Below are 9,384 nucleotides of genomic sequence, written 5' to 3'. Positions count from 1 at the left end.
TTGCCTCTGGCTCAGGTCGTAATCCTGGGGTCCTGGGATCGAATTCCCATCAGGCTCCCCGCGAGGAACCAGCTTCTCCCTCTGCTCCTATCTCTGCCTCTCTCTGTGTGTGTCTCTCATGAATAAATAAATAAAATCTTTAAAAATAATAAAAGATTTAATTTATAGGAGGAGGGGCAGAGAGGGAGAGAGAGGGACAAGCAGAGCACAGAGCTCAGAGCCTGAGGGGGCTCAATCCCACAGCCCTGAGATCAGGACCTGAGCCAAGATCAAGAGTCAGATGCTTAACTGACTGAGCCACCCAGGTGCCCCTTAAAGATTTTATTTTTAAATAATCTCTATACTCAACATGGGGCTTGAATTTATAATTACAAGATCAAGAGTTGCATGCTCCACCAACTGAGCCTGCCAGGCAGCCCCAGTATTTTCTGAATTTCTAACATACACCTCTCTGAAAAATAAACCTACTACTTAGAGTAAGACACTATACAGTTTTTCTCCTTTAGTCTTAGAGCTTATGGTCAAAATACTCCTTAGTAAAGCAGCTTAAGTGATGCTCCTGGTGTCCCCAGGGCTATTACTCATTTGTAGTACACTTATGGTCGTTTGTTCCTGTTGATATTCCACTTTGGGCCATCTCCTCTCCCCCCTCTTCTCCAATTCAATGTTAATTAAAAACGTGTTCAGGGGGTGCCTGAGTGGCTCAGTCAGTTAAGCTTCTGCCTTCAGCTCAGGTCATGATTCCAGGGTCCTGGGATCAAGCCCTGAGTTGGGCTCCTTGCCTCAGGGGGTGCCTGCTTCTCCTTCTGCCTCTGCCTCTCTCTCTGTCTCTCATGAGTAAATAAAATCTTAAAAAAAAAAAGGACAAATGTTCAGAACTATGAAACATAGTCCTGATTCTAAAAGTCAGAACTATACAGCTATGTCCAGAGAAGTGTTGCTTCCCCATGCCTTCCACTCCTCCTTCCATTCTTCCAACTTCATACCTGTCCTCTGCTAAGTAACCGATGTCAGTGTCTGCTTTATCTCTACTGTATTTCTTTTTGCACGCATTTATTTTCTGGCTCCCCTTCTTTACACGAGAGAGAGCCTACTATAGATGGCTTTTGCACTTTGCTTTTTACACTTAACAGTTTCTTGTAGGGGCAGCCCCAGTGACTTAGCGGTTTAGCGCCACCTTTGGCCCAGGGTGTGATCCTGGAGACCTGGGATCGAGTGCTGCGTCGGGCTCCCTGTGTGGAGCCTGCTTCTCCCTCTGCCTGTGTCTCTGCCTCTCTTTCTGTGTCTCTCATGGATAAAAAAAAATCTTAAAAAAAAAAAAAAAAGTTTCTTGGAAATCACCAGGAGATGTTTCGAGCTATTATATTGTGCCGCTTAGTCACCAACAGTGTCATTTCAACAAGTTCACTGTCATCATTTGTGAAGTTGTTGAATAGTCTTGCCTCTGGCACATGCAAAACAGCTGGGACCATTTGGGGGAAGCGCAAGGCTCTGAGGGGGGGGAGTAGGAGGCAGAGGGAGGTGAGGCCCAGAGACAGGCAGAGGCCAGGCCAGAGGAGGCGAAGCCCCCTCCCCGCTTGTGGCACCCTGGGGTGGGGTGGAAGCAGGGAGACCAGCCCAGAGGCTCCTGCAGGGGTGTGGGGGAAGGGCCAGAGGAGGGCGACATCTGGATATGGAGGGAGGCCTGACAGAGTCAAAGACGCCTCCCAGACTTCTAGCTTGGTGACCAAAGGAGAGAGTGAGGGCAGAGGAACTGGTGTGAGGGATGGTGAGGGCCGCAGTGGTAAGCAGTGGGTGTCATCAGTGGAGAGCAGTGCTTTAACCTCTGTGCCGTGGAACGCCAAAAAATATTCAGCAGTCGGAGTGGCCTGATGGTGAGTGAATGAAGCCAGGCTCCAGAGGCTACCTACTACATGGTTCCATTCCTGTGACCTTCTGGAAAAGGCAAAACCATAGAGGCAAGATGGATCAGGCATTGTGGGGGCTGGGAGTGAGGGGGGATGACTGCGAGGGAAGCCTTGGGGGGCTGGCAGTGTTCTGTCTGGATTATACCGTGACTGTACTGTTTACTGAAGCTCGTTGAACTGTACGCCCCAAAAGGTTGAGTTGTACTGTGTGTAAATTACACCTCAGTAGGTGACTTTTTAAAAAGTGGCAGGAAGGACAGCCCTAGTGGCTCAGCGGTTTAGCACCTGTCTTCAGCCCAGGGCATGATCCTGGGGTCCTGGGATCGAGTCCCACGTCGGGCTCCCTGCGTGGAGCCTGCTTCCCCCTCTGCCTGTGTCTCTGCCTCTCTCTCTCTCTCTGTCTCTCATGAATAAATAAAATCTTAAAAAAAAAAAACAAAAAAAAAAAAAACAGGTTTCCAGCAGATGTAGCAACCAGGAGGCCACTGATGACCTCACTGACAGATTTATTTTTCCCCCTGTAGGGTCCTTGTCACCCCCTTGTAGGGTCCTCACCCTCGCCCTGTAGGGGCCTCGTCCTTTCTAGGCTTCCCTGTAGACAGTGAGCTGCTGGAGACAAGCATGAGCAGCAGCCCCAGGGAGGCCAAGGAAAGGCCCAACAAAGGGAAGGGCCCAGCACATTTCTGAGAAAGAGCAGTGAGGGGGACCTGAGGCCACATGAGCTTTGCCACCCAGCACCTAATTTGGGGGCCAAGCGCAAGATGAAAACGCAGGGCTCCCCATTCAGCAGTTGCTAATGTTTCAGGACAGTAACAGCAGAGCATGGAACCAACCCCAGGGCCCTTCCAAGTGTGGGTCACACACCCATGAAGCTGGCCCTGCTGCCGCCTGGAAGTCGGGGATCCCAAGAAAGCACAGCAGCTGTAGGATGTGGCAGGAGAAGCCAGTCGCTGCGTCTACCAAGAACAGGTTAGGGGATCCCTGGGGGGCTCAGCAGTCGAGCACCTGCCTTCCGCCCAGGGCGTGATCCTGGAGTCCTGGGATCGAGTCCCAGGTCGGGCTCCCTGCGTAGGGTCTGCTTCTCCCTCTGCCTGTGTCTCTGCCTCTCTCTGTGTGTGTCTCTCATGAATAAATGAATAAAATCTTAAAAAAAAAAAAAAAAAAAAAAAAAAAAAGAACAGGCTCGCGGGCTTGGCAGGACCAGGAAGTGCCTTGGCGCTGCCACCTGCTGGCCACATCAGGCCACTGCGCCTCGCTTCCGAGGCAGGACCTTGGAGAGTGGGACGCGCCGCTCTGACGACCAGGTGACCTAGCCCTTCCTTTCCCTGAAGAGAAACAGCCCCAGCGGGCGTTCTGCCAAGGTCACTCCAGCCACAGCATCCCACTGATGATGGCAGCACCTGTTACATTTAAACATCGAGTTCTTTACAATCCCACAAAGTAGAGATTATATCCCGCATAGATGAGTACATGAATTTGAGTTTTCGGCTACTCTGGTTGCCCTCCATGACTCTTCTCTGTTGTCTTAGTCCCCTGATCATTTTTGAGGCTCCCCTTTGGCCCAAGTGCTGACTCACCTGGGCCTGGGCCTGGGGTAAGTGGTCTGGGCCCACACCGATCAGCATTATCCCATTACCTAGCCACAAGGTAGGCCTCAGGCCAGTGGAGATGACTTTTTTTTTGGCTGGGGCTGCTGGAAAAAAATGTTTTCTAGTTCCCACTGGACCCCAGGTTATAGAGACAGGAGGAGGTTCATTGGTTGGCTGTAGCGAAAGACATTTTTCCACAATGCTGAAAGCTACCACCATGCTGAAAGCTGACATAGAACGATGAGGAAAGAAGGACAAATTAGTGAGTATGGAATGCCATTTTTTAAGGCAGCCCTGGAGTGCTGAGGGTTGGGGCTCCTAGGACTTTGCAGTGCTGAGAACCAATGAATCCCTTGGATATTTATTTATTTTATTTTAAAAGTTTTTTTTTTTAAAGATTTTATTTATTTATTCATGAGACACACAGAGAGAGAGAGAGGCAGAGACACAGGCAGAGGGAGAAGCAGGCTCCACGCAGGGAGTCCGACGCAGGACTCGATCCTGAGACTCTAGAATCACAACCTAGGCCGAAGGCAAGCGCCAAACCGCTGAGCCACCCAGGAATCCCTCCCTTGGATATTTAAAGGTTTTGAAAAAATAAAAAAAATAAACGGTTTTGAGCAGCTGCTTGTAATGAAAGGCGTCTAATCCCCATCTGCCTCTCTAGCCCCATCTGCTATAGATTTTCTTCCTCTCCTCTTGATCAGGAGTCTCCAAGTCCCTCAGTCTCTCTTGATTCCTCAGCACCGCACCAGCCCTCTCTCTCCAGGGCCTTTGCCATGCTATTGCCTTGCCCAGGGCACCCTCCCCTTACTCACCTGGCTGACAGATCCCACAGGCCCCACTCTGGATGACATCTGCTCAACAAGGCCCTTCCTAACTCCCAATTCACTCTAGAAACATTTGCTGAACTCCCACTCTACCAGGCATGAAGCAAGGCTCAGCACCCCATGGGAGCTCTGGAGATGCTGGTGATCTCAGGGGAGTCAACGTGAATCCAAGGCTCATGCTCATGTCCTCAGACCTAGACCAGGAAATACTGGGAGAATCTGGACATTTCAGAGAAAGCCAGTGGGGCTGGAGAGTAGAACTGGGGACCTAGGAATGTCATGGGAGTGCTGATGTGGTGAAGTTTGGATTCTAGATAGATTGTGAAGATTGTCAACTGGCCTCCCATGTTCGGCAAACTCTCTTCTGATTTAGCTTCCATTGTGACTGTAGAAATAATACAGTCCTGGTCCAGTGCGAGGTGTAGTTCTCTTGAAGGTTAATATTTTTTTGTGTGGAATTTTTTTTTATTGCAATGTAATCCACATACCATAATATTCACCTTTTTAAAAATTTTTATTTATTAAAAAATTTTTTTAAATTTATTTATGATAGTCACAGAGAGAGAGAGAGAGAGGCAGAGACACAGGCAGAGGGAGAAGCAGGCTCCATGCACTGGGAACCCGACGTGGGACTCGATCTTGGGTCTCCAGGATCGCGCCCTGGGCCAAAGGCAGGCGCCAAACCGCTGCACCACCCAGGGATCCCTAATATTCACCTTTTTAAAGTATACAATTCACTGTTTGGTTTGGTTTTGGTTTTTGTATATTCACATTATAACTATCTAATTGTAGAACATTTTCATGATCTCAAAAAGAGACCCCATCCCCATTAGCAGTCACTTCCCATTTCCCCCTTCCCTTAGTCCCTGGAAACCATTAATCTCCTTTCTGTCTTTAAAGATTTGCTGATTTGGGGGGCACCTGGCTGACTCAGTTGGGTGATCATGTAGCTCTTGATTGTTTGAGCCCCACGTTGGGTGTAGAGATTACTTAAATAAATACATGTTAAAAAAAAAAAAGATTTGATAGGGCACCTGAGTGGCTTAGTCAGTTGAGCATCCAACTCTTGGTTTTAGCTCAGGTCATGATCTCAGGGTCATGGGATCGAGCCCTGCATTAGCCTCCCTACTCAGTGGGGAGTCCGCTTGAGATTCTCTCTCTCCCTCTCCTTTTGCCTCTCCTCCAGCTGGTATATGCTCACCCTCTCTCTCTCTCTAAAAATGGATAAATAAATCTTACAAAAAAAAATATTTGCTGATTTTGGATATTTCATATAAATGGAATAATAAAATATGTGATATTTTGCATCTGGCTTCTTTCACTTAGCATAATGTTTTCAAAGTTCATCCACATTGTAACATAAGTAAATACTTCATTTCTTTCTTTTCTTATTATTTTTTTAATTTTAGCAATATTTACACCCAATATGGGGGTCAAACTCATGACCCTGAGATCAAGAATCGCCTGCTCTTCTGACTGAGCCAGTCAGGCGCCCCACTTCATTTCTTTTCATCACTGAAAAATATTCCATTGTATGGATATACCACATTTTGTTTTATCCACTCATTAGTTGTTAGACATTTAGGTGGTTTTGCTTTTTTGTCTATTATAAATAATGCTGCTACGAATATTCATGTTCAAGTTTATGCATGGCCATAAGTTTTCATTTCTCTTGGTTATATACCTAAAAGTGGATTTGCTATGTTATGTGGTAACTCTTTGTTTAGCTATTTGAAGAACTGCCAGACTATTTTCAAAAGCAGCTGCACCATTTCACATTCCGCCCAATAGTGCATGAGGGCTCGTTTCTCCACATCCTCACCAACACCTGTTATGATCTGAACCACCCAGGTGTCCCATGATCTGACCTTTTGTTTGTAGCTGTCCTAGTGCTTGTGAAGATATATCTCATTGTGGTTTCCTTTTGTGTTTCCCTGGTAGTTAATGATGTTGAGCATCTTTTCTTTTTTTTTATTTTTATTTATTTATGATAGTCACACAGAGAGAGAGAGGCAGAGACACAGGCAGAGGGAGAAGCAGGCTCCATGCACCGGGACCCCGACGTGGGATTCGATCCCGGGTCTCCAGGATCACGCCCTGGGCCAAAGGCAGGTGCTAAACCATTGCGCCACCCAGGGCTCCCTGAGCATCTTTTCATGTGCTTATTTGCTATTTGTATATCTTTGGAAAAACGTCTATTCAGATCTTTTGCCATTTTTTAATGGGGTATTTGTTTTTGTTGCTCTTGTTAAGTTGCAGAAATTCTTCATATATTCTGGATATTAACCCTGATCAGATATATGATTAGTAAATATTTTTTCTCATTGTGTGGGCTGTCTTTCAACTTTCTTGATAATGTCTTTTGCAACACAAAGGCTTTTTTAAAAAAATTTTTGCTGAAGTCCCGTTTATCTATTTTTCTTTCGTTGCTTATACCTTTGGTGTTATATCTAGGAAATCATTGCCTCCTGTAAGATCAGGAAGACTTATGCCTATGCTTTCTTGTAAGAGTTTGATAGTTTTAGCCTTATATTTAGGTCATTGATCCATTTTGAGTTAATTTTTGTAAATGGTGTGTGAGGCCCAGTCTCTTTTACATGTGGTTAATTCATCTGTCCTTGCACCATTTGTTGAAGAGACTGTTTCCCTGCCGAGTTGTCTTGGCACCTTTGTCCAGATCAATTGACCATAAATGCATGGGTTTATTTCTGGATTTTCCAATATATTCCATTGATTCCTGTGTCTATCTTGATGCTGGTATCACACAGTCTTGATTACCACAGCTTTGGGCTAAGTTTTGAGGTAAGAAAGTATGTCCTTCAACTTTGTTCTCTTCTAAGGCTGTTGTGGCTATTCTGGGTCTTGCATGTTCACATGAATTTTGGAATCTGCTTGTCAATTTCTGCAAAAATAGTTGGAATTTTTTTAATAGCTGGAATTTAAAAAAAAGATTTTATTTTTTTATTCATGAGAGACACAGAGAGAGAAAGGCAGAGACATAGGCAGAGGGAGAAGCAGGCTCCATGCAGGGAGCCCAATGTGGGACTCAATCTCAGGACTCCAGGATCATGCCTGAGCCGAAGGCAGATGCTCAACCATCTGAGCCATCTGGGCACCCCCACAGCATTCCTTTTAACGTTGTTTTGTGGTTTTCAGTGTACAATCTTACACTACTTTTGTCAAACTTATTCCTGTTTTATTTTTCTTGATGGCAGTGTAAACAGAATTCTTCTTTTTTAAAATATTTTATTTGAAAGAGAGAGAGAGAGAGAGAGATATCATGAGCAGAGGGGAAGGATAGGGGAGAAGCAGGCTCCCCACTGAGCAGGGAGCCCAATGTGGGACTTGAACCCAGGACCCTAGGATCATAACCTGAACTGACAGCAGATGTTTAACAGACTGAGCCACCCGCCACCCCAGAATTATTTTCTTAATTCCGTTTTTGATTGGGGTGCCTGGGTGGCTCAGTCAGTTAAGCATCTGACTCTTGATTTCAGCTTAGGTCATTATCTCAGAGTTGTGAGATCGAGCCCCATGTCAGGCTCCTCACTCAGCACAGAGCCTGCTTAAGATCCTTTCCCTTTCCCTCTGCCCCTCCACCCCACCCATGCATATACATTCTCTCTCTCTCTCTCTCTCTCTCTCACACACACACAAAATGGCTAATTCCATTTTTTATTGTTCATTGCTATTTTATAGAAGTAACCTTGATTTTTACACACATATCCTACAATCTTGCTGAACTTTTCGTTAGCTCTAATAATTTTGGGGGAATCCTGTTGGATTTTCAATATATCAGATAATCTCCTCTGCAAGTAGGGATAGTTTTACTTCTTCCTTTTCATACCAGATGCCTTACCTACTCTCATTATCCTGCATAGAACTCTCCAGTACAATGTTGAATAGAAGTGGTGAGAGTAGACGTCTTTGTCTTGTTTCTGATCTTAAGGAAAAAAGCTTTCAGTCTTTCACCATTGAGCATGATGTTAGCTGTGGAAATTTTGTAGATGCCCTTTATCAGACTGAGGAAGTAACCTTCTACTTCTTTGTTGAGTGTTTTTATCATGAAAGAGGGTTAGATTTTGTAAAATGCTTTTCCTGTGTCTGTTGAAATGAATATATGGTTTTTGTCCTTTATGGTTGACACATTTTAAAAAGCAGTTACCTGTGCAGGGTAGAGGAATAGGAACCAGGAAAATAGGAGACAGGAACGCAAGAGACATTTTTTACTGTCTATCCTTTTAGATTTTTTGGTTTCTTGACTGTATTTCTTTATTCTTTTAAAGATTTTATTTATTTATTCATGAGAGACATGCAGAGAGAAGCAGAGACATAGGCAGAGGGAGAAGCAGGCTTCCTGTGAGGAGCCCGATGCAGGACTTGATCCCAGGACCCCAGGATCATGACCTGAGCCAAAGGCAGATGCTCAACCACTGAGCCACCCAGGCACCCCTTGACTGTATTTCTTACTTTAAAAATTAAATTATCTTGGGGATCCCTGGGTGGCTTAGCGATTTGGCACCTGCCTTTGGCCTGGGGTGCGATCCTGGAGTCCCAGGATCGAGTCCCCGTCGGGCTCCCGGCATGGAGCCTGCTTCTCCCTCCTCCTGTGTCTCTGCCTCTCTCTCTCTCTCTCTCTCTGTGTCTATCATAAATAAATAAATCTTTAAAAAAATTAAAATTAAAATATCTTTTTAAAAATTGTGCTTAAATAAACATGAAATAGAATTTACCATCTTAAACATTTAGTGTACAGTTTAGTAGGGTTAAGTATATTCACACTGTTGTGCAACCAAGCTCTGGAACTTTCTCATCTTGCAAAACTGAAACTCTATACTCATTAAACAATAACTCTTCACACACACACACCCCCCACCTCCCCAGCCTCTGGCAACTGCCATCTTATTTTCTATTTCTATGAGTTTACTCTGGTCAACTCATGTAAGTGAAAGCATACAGTATTTGTCTTTTTGTGACTCTCCTATTTCACTTAATGTCTCCAGGGCTTATCATGTTGTAGCATGTGTTAGAATTTTTTTTCTTTTTTAAGTCTCAGTA

Source organism: Canis lupus, chromosome 25, assembly GCF_011100685.1.
Source record: "Canis lupus familiaris isolate Mischka breed German Shepherd chromosome 25, alternate assembly UU_Cfam_GSD_1.0, whole genome shotgun sequence".
NCBI classification, from domain to species: Eukaryota; Metazoa; Chordata; class Mammalia; order Carnivora; family Canidae; genus Canis; species Canis lupus.
Note: the sequence above shows the minus strand (reverse complement) of the source record.